The sequence below is a fragment of the Balaenoptera borealis genome (assembly GCF_965194805.1).
Source record: "Balaenoptera borealis genome assembly, chromosome: 19".
NCBI lineage: Eukaryota > Metazoa > Chordata > Mammalia > Artiodactyla > Balaenopteridae > Balaenoptera > Balaenoptera borealis.
The window spans coordinates 48,913,784-48,930,277 of NC_138878.1; the positions used below are offsets into that span (position 1 = coordinate 48,913,784).

Below are 16,494 nucleotides of genomic sequence, written 5' to 3' on the forward strand. Positions count from 1 at the left end.
CAGCCATTGGAGAGAAATTGGCAACAGAATCAGCCAATCGGAACAGGTGAACTGCCTCTCTACCTGCCTGCAGGGAATAAGCAGTGTGGGTCACCAGCCAGCAGTCTGGGGCTGCCTCTCTCCCTGAGTGTGGGGTCCGTTCCTGGTGCTCCCATACTCTGCTCGGGCATCCGTGCTCCCAGGAGACCCCTCGCCTCTCCCAGCAGCCCATGTTTTCCCTAAGAAACCCCCATTCTCCTTGACCCCCTACCTCTGCCCCTCCCCCACCCCGGCCAGGGCAGCAATGCTCCTAGTTACCTGCCCACGCTGTCCTCAGTGTCATTTAAGATGATGTGTGTGACCACTCTGCCCAGGGGCTAAATAGTTCTGAACTTGCCAATAATCAGGCCGTTGACACGAATTGCTGATTTTGTTGTCTGCAGACATTTGAGCTTCTCTCTGAGCAAATATAACAAATATATTGATGAGATCAATAGGGCTGCCAAAGTGTCGCTGACAGTTTTGATTTCCGATTTTTCTGTTTTTTTGCAGGCCTATTCTTTCTTAACTAGAGCTCCTCTGGCCAGAGTGGAGAGATCAACGCATGAGAACTTGCACCATGGGTAGGGGCGGTGTTTGTCTCTGAGAATTGGGGACCTTTGGGTGAGAGCCCTGTGATTGCTATATACCCTGGAGTCTGGGCCAGTGCAACTCGGGGCTTCTGGGAACCTCAGAGACCTGTGCGGGGATCAGCATTCAGCAGAATGCCTGGAGCTGCGCTGAGCCTCCTAGGAGCCTAACTTGATCAACTTTCAGCCTGAGCTTGAACTAAATCCGATAGCGATTGGGTTGGAGCAAGAGACAGCTGGCTGCCTGGGGCCTGTGGGCTGCAGCCACCGGGGCGGGGGGGGGGGGGGGGCGGCGCAAACAAGGAACATTTGAGAAGAAAAGCCCAGTCTCACCCCCTCAGCCTGGTGTGAAATGCAAAACTGACAGCGCATTGCAAAGACTCCTGTAGGTCTCTGTTCCTGACCTCGGTAACAGGAAGAAGCCAAGTTTCCCACTGTGCCTGTCCCAGGATGACCGGAGCCCAGCTCAGCCAGGACTCCAAAGGCCGCCTGGCCACCCCGTGCCTGCAAAGGACTCCCATTCATCTGCCGGGAAACAGGCGGCGGCACCGAGTAGTGTCGTGTTCAGTTTTAAAATGCCACAAATAACAGATTTATAGATTTTTCTAAATACATTATTTTAGCTTGACAGCATTAATCATTCATGTTTCCTTCTTTCATTTTTCTACCTGCAATGGATTATTGAAACAGAAAATAACAACGAGAAAGGCTAGCAGCAGTATCAAAATGTCAAGTTTGTACTTACAGTTGTATGGGCCCAGACAGGGTCAAGAGCCCCAATTATTTGTGTATGTACACAGTGGTACGACACGAAAGGTTATGTCACCTGCAGCTATTTTCCTGCAGATTTAAATAGGACTGTACAGTGAGCTGCTGGCATGGAACAGAGGATTGTAAAAGACTGCAAACTCTGGTGTCAGAACCTAAAACATGAATGGGGTGATTGCAAGGTGTAGCTGTGGGCAACACTGCACGTCGTGGTGCAAATCCGCTCAATTACTTTGGGTTCTTCTAACCTGCCTTTTTCATTTTCACATCAGGCAAAGAGTAAAATCACAGGGCCAGGCTGGGGGTAAAACATCGGGCCTGCCTACTTGCCAAGGTGCCTTCCAGAGACCAAGCCAGTGCACGGTAACCAAGCTAGCTAACCAAGGAGTATAGATGGATGCAGGTGTGAGCCTGCAAGGGGTCACGGGTGCGCCGTGGCTGATGAATGGGATGAGGAAGACCTGTATGTATCAGTAGTCATTGCTCCCCTTTAGAATATAACCCATTACATGGATAGATCTGTAGAAACAATTTGCCATTTGGTCAATAAATGCAGAGTTGACTTTTTTATTTGTTTTTGGTCAGTGGATCACAACTCTGTCTTGCTTGTAAGTATTCAATGGGTATTTGTGGTCAATAGATGAATGGAATTGTACATGGGAGTAATATAGTAGATTCTGCCAAGTCCTTTCACAGACAACTCACATCTACTTTGATCCCCTCCATCACCCAACAAGATATGTTCTAGCCACAAATAACAACAAAAGAATAGGTCGAGGCTTGGAGGTCAAGCAATTGTTAAGGGTCACTCAGCTATTAATTAGCAAAGAAGGCTCAACCCCACTGTTCAGATTTCTTTATCTTATGTGTTGTGGGTAAACTGTGAGGATACCCCTGCAGACCCCACCTCAAGGGCTGGGGAACTTGAGTAGCTTAACTGAGAGTGAGTTCGGCCTATATTCTGTCCCTGGTTTGGGGGCTTTGAGAAGCAACTGGCTGGATGGAGCCTGTGGCTAGAGAGGAGACCTTAGAAGGCAGTTATTCTCAAAGCCAACATATTTTGTGGTGCCACAGGAATGCCACCTCTAGGCAGACAGGGATACAGAGAAGTATCTTTTAAACCTTAGCCTGTCTAGTAATTCCTTAACTGGGCACCATCCTATCTCTCCACATATATTGCCATATCCTTAAACTCTCCATACCCCAGCCAACCTGCTCTCCATCAATGTTTGGGGACATGTCCCACATTTTTGCCAGTTCTGTCCCTACTGCCCTAGGTGTCTTTCCTCTCCACCCTCTACCCCCTTCTTTCCTGCTGTCAAATCTTTGCCCTCTTTCTTGGCCCTGCTCAAGTCTCCACCCCCTCCAGGAATATTATCAGGCAATTCTTCCTGTATTAGGACTAATGGAAGAAACCAAGGTTGATTCCTGTGGACTTAAGCAGAATGGAGAACTTATATAGGATTAGAAAGATGCATAGATATTGCTAGGGAACATAGATATTGCTAGGGAACAAAGGGAAAAGATGTTTCCAGGCCTCACGGTGTGATCTACTGAATGGGTAAACTGAATGGGTACACTATATTATATCCACACAAGGAAGGAAGTACTGATAATGCTACAACAGGGATGGGGACCTTGAAAACAGAGTGCTAAATGAAAGCAGCCAGTCACAAAAGGCTGCACATTATATAATTCCATTTATATGAAATGTCCAGAGTAGACAAATCTATAGAGACCCAAAGTAGATGAGTGATTGCCAAGGTCTGGAGGAAGAGGGGGATGGGAGGTGATTGCTAATGGGTGTGAATTTCCTTTTTGGGATGATGGAAATATTCTGAAATTAGTAGTAATTTTTAACTCTGAATATACGAAGAACCACTGAACTGTACACTTTAAAAGGGTATACTTTATGATATGTGAACTATAGATTAAAAAAAGAATGATGGGACTGACACAAGATGCTCTCAGGGGTATCTCCTCATTCCCCTCATCCCTCATCTGCTTCCTTCTCTCCTGGTGAACAGCTTGCTTGCTTTTTTTTTTGCTCCGCAATCCACATGGGAGAAAATAACCTCCCACGGCTCCTGAATTTAAGTTTTCTTTGCACAAGGGACCAATCAGAAGGAGACTAGGATTTCTTAGTCCCAATTCTAAATTTTCAGGAAAGGAGTTAATTGGCCTGGATTGGGTCAACCATCCAACTACAACTGGGGTTGGGAAGGAGGAGGGTTAAGTAGTATGTCTTCTCATATAGAATGAGAGGAGAAGAGGGGCGGGGAAGTGCAGACCATCCAGTGTGAACCATCCACCACCATCTTGATCTTCTAATACACTGCTAAGGTATCCAGACCTGTTATGTAGATAGATGTAGACATAGACATATAGATATTCTTCTTAACTCTTGTGTGTTATTTGGCTACACTTTTCTACCTTACACTTCTTGACTTCTAACACTTCTTTCCCTGTTTTTCTTTTTTTTGGCTATAAATCTTATTTTCTCAATTATATTAAAACTTTATCAGGTACACAGGTTATTGTCTCCTTGCATCTCTCCCTTTATCTTTTATATCTCATCTATAGCATCAGATATAGCCCTGGAGGTTTACACTAGAATTCAATGTGGGGAGTGGGGTTTAGTTGGGCTTGGATCCAGATTTTACACAAGATTATACAATTCTAGAGGCCCTCTTTAAGAATACATTTTGCATACAAAGATAGAATTAGAAATAAATATTTACTTAAGAGAAAATAAATCATCAAAAAATACATTTGAAAAAGCTGACAAATATCTCAGCAAATAACATATGTAATCAATTAATTTTTATTAACATTCTGACACAATCCTATAGTACATTTTTTCCTACTTTTTTTTTTGGTCTACATTCTCTTTGATCAATAATTTTATGACATCATCTTTTATAGTGGGAATAGAAAGATTCTTCTAGCATGCATAAAGCATTCACATTCACACTCAGTTGGATCTGCTGAATGACGTGATCCTGCAGATTTGTGCCTTACTAACGTAAGATTTCTCATACGTTATGTTTTTCTTATTCTTCATTGAAAAGGAAAAGGAAGTATGGTGTGTTTATAATAGTATGGTTTCTGTTAAATATATCTCTAATAAGAGAAAACTTCCTCTTTGACTAGGCATCAATAGTAATTGATCCTACAATAACAATTCTACATGTCTGATGATTGGAAGAATTTCCAGAGATGAGTTTCTGGCTCCATACACCCCAAACCTTGTTAATCCTCCACAGTCCACATATTTCTTGTGTGTAGGTGCCATAGGAAACATGCATATTTCAATAGAGACTCTGGTCCTGCAGTTCCACGGCTGGCATGGGGTAGATTGGTATAAAGAACAGAAGAAGTATTCCTCAAGTCACTCCTACGAGCAAGCACACGACTACACACAGAAGTGACTATACATCCATACATAAATGGATCTCTCCAAACCCCAAATGAATGTAACCAACCTCAACTTCACCTTAGTCAGATCCCAAAACGCCCATGGCCACTCCAACTCTAACCTATGCAAGAGGACTTATGGTGGAGGGGAAGTTAAAGTGGAAAGAGACAATGTTCTCAACCAACTGTGGTTAAAACCTCTAAAATCTTCAAAAACACATGACTATGTGATCACATTCAGGGCTTGCAGGAGGCTGTGCAGGGAAGGTGCCCTGAATTTAAGCTGTGTCAGCTTCAGGGTATAATCACTTCTTTTCACAGTGTGATTTTGGATATTAGAGAAGGGGGAGATGGGTGTACTTGTTGGATGGATTGTAATGGGGTACACTTTTTCTTTTCTTTTCAAATGAAGCTAAGAGTTGTGAATTGGAATGTAACAGCCATTGATCTTGGCCCAATCTCTTGAAACAGTGTCCTAAAAAAATGGAAGAGAGGATCCATCTTTCTCGGATATCAACACAACTTTGTGTCTACTGCTTAGCCCCCAATGAATATCTGCTCAGAGAATGGGTGTTTCTGATAAACTGATAGATGGTTTAATGGATGAGTGCCATGACTCTTGATGTGAGGATCAAACAAGATAATGGATCTAAAAGTCTTTTGTAAATAGAAAGTTGCTGTACCAAAAATAGGTCTAACAAAAGAGTTCAATTTGCTTAAGATATTCTTTATAACATAGAAGATAATCATTAATATTTTTGGATAACAACGTTCTCACCCACCAAATCAATTAGAAGGAGGCACTTATTTTCAAGTGCGGGGCGGGGGGTTATCTAAAGACTATTGCTGACTCATGTTTCCTTTGTCATCAGGAACATGTGAGGAATGGGAAGGAGGTACCCCAAACCACAGCCCAGGTTTTAAATAATGTCAGTATTTTCAGAGGGGTACCTGCCATGAGCTGAAAATGTTTTTTGAATACTTAATAAAAAGAAGATATTAACCCATGGATGTTCCATTTTAAAGTGAGACTTATCTTCTCCTCTGCACCCCCAACCCCCTGCCCACCAGCCTTCTGTCGCTCTGAGCGCCTTAGTCTGGCCAGGACTTTTATTTGAGGATGAATTAGCAAAATAAAATAATGAGTCAGCCAAGCATGGGAATTGTTTTATCAGATACATGTGCAAGTGACAAAAGACCCACAGAAAGGCTTACCTAAAAAAGAGGATTTTCTCATTGGAATATATAAGTGGAAACTCCAGAGTTAGATGGCTTCAGGCACAGCTGGATTTAAGGTATACGTGATGTCACTAGGACTTGGTCTCTCTCCCAGCTCAGACCTGCTCTGCATGGTGGTAAGGTGGTTAACAAAAGCTCTCGATCTCCATCCTATTTGGTTCAAGTCCATTGGAAACCAAGAGAACTTCATTCTGAAAAGTCACAGCAAAGTTACTGTGGCTCTTAAGCCATGATAAGCTCATAGGCCCATGACTGAACAAATTGCTGTGACCAGTGAAGCATGGTGATGTGATTGGTCAGGACTGAGACCTCATCCCACACTGACAACATGGACTGAAAGTGGGGAAATGGTGGTCCTGCAAAAAGCAGATGCTGGGTGGAGGGCACAACACCAACCAACCACTAACTAATGGCTGTTCTCTCCAGCCTCACTTTGAAACGATTGTTCTGAGACTTAAAAGCAGAAGGACCAGGCTCCAGTACCCACTATAAAGATGTCTGAACTGTCCTCCGGGGTGATCAGCTTGGGAGAGCGAGGAATCACTCCACCAAAAGTGTGTCTTAATCAATCTACCTAAGCAAAGACGACAGCCCCACACCCCTGATCCATGGTGTATATGTGTATACATAAAACGTAGTTATCAAAGACAGCTGTTAATCGTGATTCTTCACAAAGGTGGTATAAACAGATCACTGCCAACTGAAAGTTTTAATTAGATTAATTCCAGAATGCAGTTGAAATGTGGTGAATATTGATTATAATGGCCTCTGTTTTAAATATAATTAATTCATGATCTGCATAATTGCTCATTACCTGTACCTTAATTATGGGGCATAAAACATTGTTTATCACTACCATAGTAAGAACGGGGAGACAGGCTTGCCCTGATATCTTAGGGTCCTTGGTATTTTTGTTGAAGAGAGCAATGGGCATTTCATTTTCTCTAGAGCAAAAGAGAGAGAAAGGGAAAAAAAAAAAAAAAAAAAAAAAAAAAAAACAAGCTATGTCTCCAGTGACAACCAGTATGCAGAGACAGCCTGATAAACAGAGGGCATTTATGATTCTTTTATGACTACATTTTCTGAAAAGATAAAGTAAATACTCTTTTGTGGGACTTTACAACTGCACAAGGCTAAAGCTACGGTCCAAAGACACTGAAAAATTTGTGTATAAATATACTGTGTTTGAGGCTGGCTTATGGGCAAGGAGGATAGCCCAGCAGTTTGACAATTTTCATATAATACCATGAAAAATTTCATGGTTTTTCTTCATCTTACTGCTAGTACCAGAACAATACATCTTTTCTGGGGAAAAAATAATTATATAAATCTATGATACTTTCTGTTTTTTTCCCAGACACCATAAATTCTAAAGGTAGTTCATGTGCCTATTACTGTTAGCCTATTTTTTTTAACGCCCAAGCAACAAAACCTGAAAACCATTACATATGCAAAAATATCATGTTGCCAGGAAATCTGAGTTAGGTGAAATTTTAGTGATTTTTGATACTGGAGGATTTTTTAGAAGTCCTTTTACACAGATCGTGTGGGGGATGGGTAAGACAAGGGGTAGTCTGTGGTCAACCTTATCTTTGCATGAGCTCAGGACTTTCCCATGGAAGAGAGGGGCACCCCAGTTTGAGGAGCTGTGGATGAAATCTACATACAGGAAGTGACTTCATTCTGTCATAGAAGCAGAACAAGATGAAGGGAGGGACAGCCAGGTGCTACCGGGGCCACCTTTTGTTAATTGCTGTTCAACCTTTGTGGGGATATTTCTGGAAGGGATCTAGTTACCCCAGGCCACAAGTCTTTACCCCCATGGCCAACTGGAAGTTTGTCGCACTGTTCCTGAAGTAGGAAACTCCTTACAGCAGAATGCCTTCCAAGGCCTTGCCCTTGTAAGTCATTCTTGTTCATGTTTTTGTGATGCGTGCACACAAGTCCCGTGTCTTCGATCCTGAGAGCAGTCAACGGAAGTGGGTGGTGTAGCCACTGAAATAATCAACTAAGCAATGCATTGTAGTGTGCTATTTACCAAGGACAAGTGATGTATTTTACCTAAATTTACAAACCTGCATTAGGCCCCCAGGAATCTCTGGAAATTGAAACAAACAGAAACTTTTTTAAAAAGTAGACAATAGAAGATAAGGGAGAATTTTTTTTTTTTCTGCAATAAAAGCCAGAAAAAAAAAATGATTAAATGTTTTTAACAAAGTGTTTTAATTGCATCCATGTAAGTTTCTTTTATCTTTAGTAGGGTGAGAGAATGGTTAATAGAATCCAGGTTTATGACCAATAATAAAAAAAAAAAAACAAAAACCCAGAAAATGAAGTAAGAGACAATTCCAGGTAAATTAAAATGCTTTGTTCGGAGCAGGTACTGCTTCCTTTCTGCTGACCATAGAGACAGAAGCCTACAGTTTCTCTCAGTAGCAAATCCTGTGTGGCCTTACTAAATACAGGTTGACAAATATGAAGAGGCTGTATGGCAGGAGCCTAGAATGCCACATTTTCTGTGTGGACCCCCACCCTGGTGACAGCTCAGAGCCTCCAGGCGGGCGTTGGTTACTCCAAGATGGGAAAGCTATCTTGCCAGACTCATGGAATAAGGTATCAGTTGGCTCCAGCTACTCACCACTCAGAAGCCCATAAAGAGGCAATGTAGGTGGAAAGGAAAGTTTGCTTTATTTTGGTTTCCGGCAACCGGTGGTGGGGGGTGGGGGGAAGGTGGACTCCTGTCCAAAGGCCGAGTCCCCCTCCCCCGACAATCAGTGGGCAAGAACTTTTATAGATGGAGGGAGGGGGCTACATGCAGAAACAGCCCAGGCAGCTCTGACAGTCGTCTTGAAATTGGTCATTGGTGGTCTGACCAGCGTCATCTTGACTGTTTTCAAGTACAGTTGATCTTTAGTTCCAGGGTGGGTTTGTTCCCATTTCCTTGAGGCCAGTTCTCAGAATTGTAGCAGCTTATGTCATGGCTACAGTCTGGTCATCATGTAGTTAACTTCTTCCACCTGGTGGGGTTTCAGTATCTACAAGACCGCTCACAGGATATGGCTCAGAATATTATCTATAGCCCTTGAGGAGGAACTAAAGGTCTTTGACTATGATTACCGACTAAACTATTTGGTCTCCTTTGACTGTCTTCCTTTGCTTCTGCATTTTCTCACTTCTCTAATTAAACTTATTCTTTGGCTAAAGTTTTTCCACAGACAAAAGGCAGGTGGAGGACATGGAGGGGAAGAACCACGGGGTCCTGCTCTGTTTCAATAACAACGTGCCAAACACTGGGTAGCTTAAATAAGACGCATTTATTGTCTCACAGTTCTGGAGGCCAGAAGTCCGAGATCAACGTGTCGGCAGGGTTGGTTTCCCCTGAGGCCCTCCTTGGCTCACAGGTGGCTGCCTTCTCCCTGTGTCTCCCCATGGTCTTCCCTCTGTGTGCGTCTGTGTCCTAATTGTTTTGTCTTATAATGATGCCACTCATATTGGATTAGAACCACCCCCCAAAGTCCTCATTTTAACTTAATTACCTCTATAAAGACCCAAATACAATCACATTCTGAGGTGCTGGGAGTTAAGACTTCAACATATGAATTTGAGGGTCATAGATAGCAGCCCATAATAATAGTAGTGTGGAAAAGGTGAGCAGAGGTAGGGGAAACTGCTTTGTGAATTATAAACTGTTAGGTAACTACAAAGACCCTCCCCTTATCCCCACCCAGTGTGACACTGATGGGTGCATTTAGACCAGTAGTTCTTTGTGGGGTGAGGGTGGGATTTTGCCCCCTAGGGGACATTTGGCCACATCTGGAGGCATTTTTGGTTGTCACAGCTGGAGGGGGGTTGCTACTGGCCTCTAGTGGGTAAAGGTCAGACAGATCTCAAACATAAATATTACCAAAGTCAAAAACCTTATCTAGAGGGATCTGCCCCTTTTCTTTTTAGTTAACCTGCCCACCTGGAGGAGGAGGAGAGTGAGGGGTGAAAAAGAGGCAGAAAGCCTTCTCTGGGCAGGGTCCTCACTACCAGATGCTGCCCCGCTAGCTGAGTACGTGTCTGACCCCAAACCATTTGGCGGAGCCCAGGCTGCCACAGTGTCTCTCTGAGATCATTTTTCTGCAGATCCACTTTCCCCATTAGAATTATGATTACTTCCCTCTTCAGTTTTCTAGAAAGCTCCTTGAGTGTCCAAAGGGTTGATAACAAAACGGATGATTTAAGTGGGAGCTACCTCCACAAAGGCTGCAAGCAGCTGGAAATATCCTGCTCTATGTCCTGCGTCCAACCCAGCCTTAGGCCTCTGGATTCCCTCCCCTCCCATCCATTCCTGCCACATCTAAATTTAGCCCTCTCTGCAGTGACTCAGGGAGAGATCACAGCACTCCTTACGTCCTGTGATGTGGATAGAGCAGGGTTACCTCCTGGTAGTAAATGGGACCTGGAAATGGCAGGGAAGGAGGGGCAGTGGGCGGGGATCCGCAGAGGTTGGCAGACCCCGGAGACCTTGCCCAAGGGCCCGGGGAGGTGGAGGAGGTCCTGTTCCTCCACGTTCGTCCTGGGTCTCTGCAGGCAGGGCATGATTCAGCCCATTCCACGGGCCACTGTGCCAGGACCTTGGCTCGGCCTTCCACTGCTTGGTCCCTTTATGTGCTCAGCAGCCTCTGGGGTTTCCCTTCTCCTGATGTGCGAGTCTCTGTCTCAGGCTGGGTTCCCTGGAGAGGCACAGGTGGAGAGCTGCAGGCAGAGGTTTATTGGGGGAAACCCTTATGCAGGGCAGGAGTGGCCAGAGGCGGAAGCTGACCCCAATACCTCACATCTGAGACCTCAACTGGTCCCACAGGGTGCCGGCTTGGGGGCTGGGAGGGACCGCAGAGCTGTTCCAAATTGAACACAAGGCTGGACTTTTGCACCCTCGCATTGACTGGTCACTGCTGTGGGCCCTCCCCTGGGAAGGGCATAACCTTCAGAGGGAGCCCATCCCGGTGAGAGGTGGGCTATGAGCCAAGGCATGGGCACCTGAAGGCTGGGTCTGGGCAAAGCACCTCAGCATCGACTACAGACTCTTTAACAAATCGAGAGTTAGTTACTTAAGAGGGATGCTATCAATTGGCCTTCTCAGGGTCACCCCACTAAATAACAAGTACTTTCACTCTTTGCTGAGACTCTCACTTTGTCATCAGAGCATCCAGGAGAAGCAAAAGTAACAAAGGGAGGGAAACATTGTTTTCACTGCAGAAAGGGACAGGGAGGGCTGAGCTAGGACAGGTGGCTGGGCTGCAGGACCTCCTTTCCCAGGCTGCCCACAGAGGGGAGGCCCCTGCATCTGGAGTGTGGCTTTGGAAGGTGGGAAGGAAACCACTGGGGCGGGGGACGAGCAATAGTACCATGGTCAAGGGACCACCCAAAACATCACTAAAGTCACTATTTCATGAATTCATAGGATGATTAAACGGATGATTTTATGGAAGTCATCGTGAGGTGGAATAAGGCTGGCGGCAACCAGGGCTAAAATGTAGTGTGTGCTTGCCACACGCCAAGCCCCACTACCAGCGCTCTATGTGTGTGATAACCATCCTTTCCCACTGCGCCCTGCAGGGCGGATACTAATGTTAACCTCTTGGTACCTTAACCTCCTCACTTATAAAATGGGGCAAAGCAGCCAGTCTAAGTCACTTAGCTAGTACCCAGTGGAGCTGGGTGTTAGCCAACCCCCCACCCCCCGCCCCCCTGTACTGCCTGCAAGCGCTGTCCCTGTGCTGCCTTCAAAGGACAGGGATCACGTGGGGTGAGGCTGAGACAAGGCAGAGGGGGCTTTTGATGACCCTCAGGTATGTGCCTGGGATTCTGGTTACCACACCCACAAGGAGGGATAGTTTGATTTTACGAGTAAGCCAGAAACCACCATCCCACTTTGTAAACCAGGAAACAGGCTTAGCTTAGGGAGTGTCCCCCTGCTAGTGGAGGTGGAGAGAGCAGGTACTGGGGCCTTTCAGAGGGATATATGCTGGCCTATGCTGAGCCCTGATATTTGTAGGTCTCTTGGAAATGAATGATAAAAGTGTCATTTTCTATTGCTGTAAAAATACTGTCCAGTAAAATAATATCACGCATTCCCATCATAGGGTTCCAGAGTGGGGAGGGGCTTTGAGAATACTTGCTCCTTCTCCACGCCTTGCAGACTGGGGACCTGAGGTGTAGAGAGAGGAAATCACTTGCTTAAGGATGCACAGCTGGTTAATTAGGTCCCCATGTTTCCGTCACCAAGTAACCATCCTATTGATGAAGCAAACTGTTCTGGAGGGTGGGGGAAGAGGAGGGGATTGCTCGATTATCAGAGAAATCGATCAACAGAGTCACCATTTAATTAAAAAATATATCAAAACCTTTCTTGATAATGATCGACCTGTTACGCTAGAGCAATTAAAATGGTGATTTTATTTACTGAGTTACTGCCAACTCCTATGATTTTTTTTTGTAATACCCTTGTTATAACTCAATTGGAAATGTGTGGTAAGACGCAGTAATGATAATGTCTTTTCTTAAGATAACTTATGCCATAGCCAACCAGGGAGTTTATCTGATGGGTCCGTTGTACAACTGAGGTCCCCTCTGTGCCATTCTGTCTCCAATGGCTCTGGAGGGACCGGTTAGGAGTCTTCAAAGGGGCCTGTCTTTGAACTGGTGAGACACACACGCACATGTTCAACAGCTCTTTGGCTGCTGCACATTAGAGGTAATTAGAAATGGATGCTTTTTGAGATTTAAATATTAAGTTTTTAAAATTAAATTTTCATTTAAAATTTCGCAAAACAGAAAACACCCCTCCGCCCTCCCCCGCCCCCACACACACTCTCTAATCCCACTCTCTAGACATTCTCAAGGAGTGAAAGCCTAGAATTCTCCAAGCCGGCAAGCCCAGATGCTTCCTGGTGATGGCGGATGCTTGCGTCGTGGCACGCAGAGGCTTATAGCCACGTGGATGCTGGGCTTTCAAAGGGGAAATGATCAGCCGCCATTCTCTGAAATGTCAAGTGGCCCTCATTTCCCTAGTTATGAGCCCCAGTACTCTTGTGTCTCAAGACGTTTTGTTGGACAATGGCTGAGAAAGAATTCCATAATCAATTAAATTTGGGAAATGCTACATACAATACTGCCCTCTTGGATTAACATACTAAAAGCTCTGAGATGTTCTGAATCAATAAATCAATTTAATTTTTGGTTCATCATCTTTCCAATTTATCTGACCACAGTAACTTGTCTTCTTGTCATACCTACGAAACACTTGAAGAATCCGTTTTGAAAAACTCTTAATTGGGCAGAACTAGTCTGAAACTGATTATTAATCAAAGGAGGCATGGCAAGAGAACGAACCATCTGCCAGGGGTCAGGAGACCTGGATTCTGGTCTAGACTCTTCATTAATTAGCTCTGTGACTTAGGGGAAATCACATTCCTATGGAACTTAGTTTATCTGCCTATAAAATAAAGGGCTAAAGTTAGAGAATTCCTAAGGCCCTTCTGGGTCTGATAGACAATGATTTTTCTGATTTGCTGAGGCTCAGTGGGCTGTCTTCCCTTTCATCAACTATCACTGCTCCCGTTGGCAGTCTCAGGCTCCATCCTGGAATCTCCCAGGCCAGGTGAAGTGAGTCATGGTCCTGGAGGCCACTGGGATGAGATTGCCACCTGTGTGTGCCCGGCCTACCATAGGGTCATGGCAGCATGGTCAGTGCCTCTCTCGGGACTCCACCTTTCATGTAGATCTCTGTAGTAAGCGCTGCAGGAGAGAGGGGGCACCCTGGGCCCTCTGTCCCTGAAGCATGAGGTCTAGATAGGGAAAGAAGGCAAGCCCACATGCACACAAGTGACCACACCCAGCAGTGGGTGGAAATGAGACAGGCTGGGACCTGGGACCCTTTGCTGCAGTGCTGGCACCTGGACAAACATCTTCTCGAGCAACAAAATACAAAGAAACTATAAGGGACTAAAAATAACTGCGTGCATGTGCATTTGGGGCAAATGATGGACAAAGAGATAAAAAGAGATTAAAAGCCCAACTGCCGCCTCTGAAAAGCTGGGAGCAAAAACAGGGTACTGCGCATGCCCCCTGCATACAACACCACTGAAGGGGTGGGCAAAACACCTAAGCCACCCCTCTGGCCCAACCCCTGGACCCACCCCTACCCTCACCCCATATAAGGAACCAGCTCACCTCCCCTCGGGGGGGCGAGCAGGCAGGGGAAACTCTTACCTGTTCTTGCTGCCCCCTGCTGCAACAGGGGCCCCAGTAAAACCTTGCCTGAATTTCTTCTCTGGCCTCTGGTCAATTTCTATTGTTTAAGGAGGCCGAGGACCCTGGCTGGTAACACGAACAGTTACCAGGTGCTTGGGGAGATCCTAGAGGGGGACTCATGGGGGCCAGGTGATCACGGAGAGCCCACACAGGATGGAGGACGCAAGCAAGGTGGATTGGATAGCAGTGAGGATGGCCTGGAAAAGGCACTGGGGCAGAACTGCACGGGGCCTCTTTGGGGGAGGTGGTGAATCTCTGTACCGATGTAAGTTGTAGTCAGGAAGAGTGAGAAATGATGTGGAACCAGGGGCTGCAGAATGACAGTGAAAGCCGATAAATGTCATGTGATCAGGCTCCAGGGTTGTTCAGGCAGTTGGGAGCCATTGAAATTTCTTAAGGAAAATGGTGTTTTAGTAAATGAACCTTGGGACATGATTGGAGCTTGATAACAGAGCAGGCGCCATCCATGAGCTACAAAAATGGCCCCAGATGTGGAACCCTGGATGCGTACTAGCCCTGCTTCCCAGCCTGCGGGTTTGCCCAGGCTCAGCACTCCACAGGCGAGAGCACCTTAGGACAGAGCTCTCAGTGCCAGCTCACACTCCAGCGAGAGTAGCGGGAGGAGGAACCCAGCTCCTCCAGGCTCAGAAGCGGTGAGTTTGAGGCAAGAATATCCCAAGAGCAGAAGATTTGGGGGAGTGGGAAGGAGCCCTGCCAATTCCACCTTAAAGCAAGTGAGCGCTATCTGCCACTTCTTCACAATCCACCCGTGCCTCGGGTTCTGATAAAGAGGATGCGTTGTCAGGCATGATTTTAACTTCAGTGATCATAAAAAGGAACAGAATCTAATGGTTGATGCCATGGGGCATAGGAAGACGAGTGAGATGCTTGGCTAAGGGAGGGAGATACAGCTTCTGTCCCATAAAGGCCACAGGAGGCAGCTGGACACTCCTGGGGAAACGTTTCTTTCATTCTCATGAACTTCATTTTCAGGAAAACAGAGTAGACAGCTGTTATAGTAACTTTTAAAATAATGATTAAAAGACCAAGTTTTCTGACCTCTTGTCTTAGTAGGGATGCTGTTAGGGTCTAAGAATCAGAGGACCTCATCTCTCTCAGGGGATATCTGCTCTCTTCTGCTTCGGTCACTTATGAGCCTGGACAGCCACGTCCACACCGCCGGAAAGGCTGTTCTGAGGGGTTGCCCTAAGTTCAGTGGATTGAGCAAGGACCTTCCGAATCTGGAAAGACTTTCTCAGACACCTTATGTTGGTTCTCCGTCCTTCCTCGCCATATGCCACGTTAGGCACTCCAACCTCCAACACGTACCACCAAGTGCTCCCTCCTCCAGCTTTGCGCGGAGGCTGCTGAAACCCAGCGGCTGCTGGTCTGCTCACCCTGTGATGACTGGACACATCTGGCCCAGGTCTCTGGGAGCAAGTACTGAAACACTTGCCTTGGGGGTTCTGTTAGAAAGTCGAACAGAGAGATGTATATGTACCAGTTACTATGCCTTTGTTTCCAAGTAATGGGAATTCAAACTAGTAAGAACCGTAAAAGGGACTTAGTGGCTCAGGTAATGGGAAAGTTCAAATGTAGGAAGGACTTTAGGGCCAGTTCAGTGCTTTCCTTTCTGCCTCTCTGTTCTGCAGCTTGCGGCCCCAGCTTCATCTCATGGCTAGCACCTCACTTTGAGAGAAAGACGGCTGCCAGCAAATCCTGGGGTGATGTGTTTTCTTGACTAAACCCAGGGAAAAAGAGAGAGGAGAGGAGGGTTTCTGTCCTAGAACAGTGAGAAATCTCCTTTTATAGGAGTTCTAAGAAAACCTCTTTTCGTATCTCACTGGCGTGAAATGGGACCCAAGACCATCCTTGAGCCAATCACGATGGCTAGGGGGCTGGGCTTTACTGCTTGTCTTACCAATCAGTGTCTCCCACCAGGAGCAGGGAGTCTGGTCAATTCCCAGCTGCACATCTGATACAGAATGAAGGAGGGGCAATTCTACAGGGGGAAAGGAGGGAATTTTCAGTTAAAAAAAGGTTTAAACTGGATGCGGGGGAGGCAATCAGGAGCTGACCATTATCAGAAGTTTGATCCCATGTGGAATCCTATCCAATCAACCATCACTTCTGAAGTACTACTTGTATACACACACCATAACTG

General features: G+C 45.7%; 1 long non-coding RNA gene across 1 annotated transcript in view; it reads left to right on the forward strand.

The window, feature by feature from the left end:
- The window catches only part of LOC309617321, a 465,615-nt gene extending 464,776 nt beyond the window's left edge, over positions 1-839 (forward strand). The window contains exon 3 of the long non-coding RNA XR_014237941.1: positions 532-839. This is a non-coding gene — a long non-coding RNA (uncharacterized lncRNA). The remainder of the gene's footprint in view (positions 1-531) is intronic.
- The last annotated feature ends 15,655 nt before the right edge of the window (positions 840-16,494 follow it).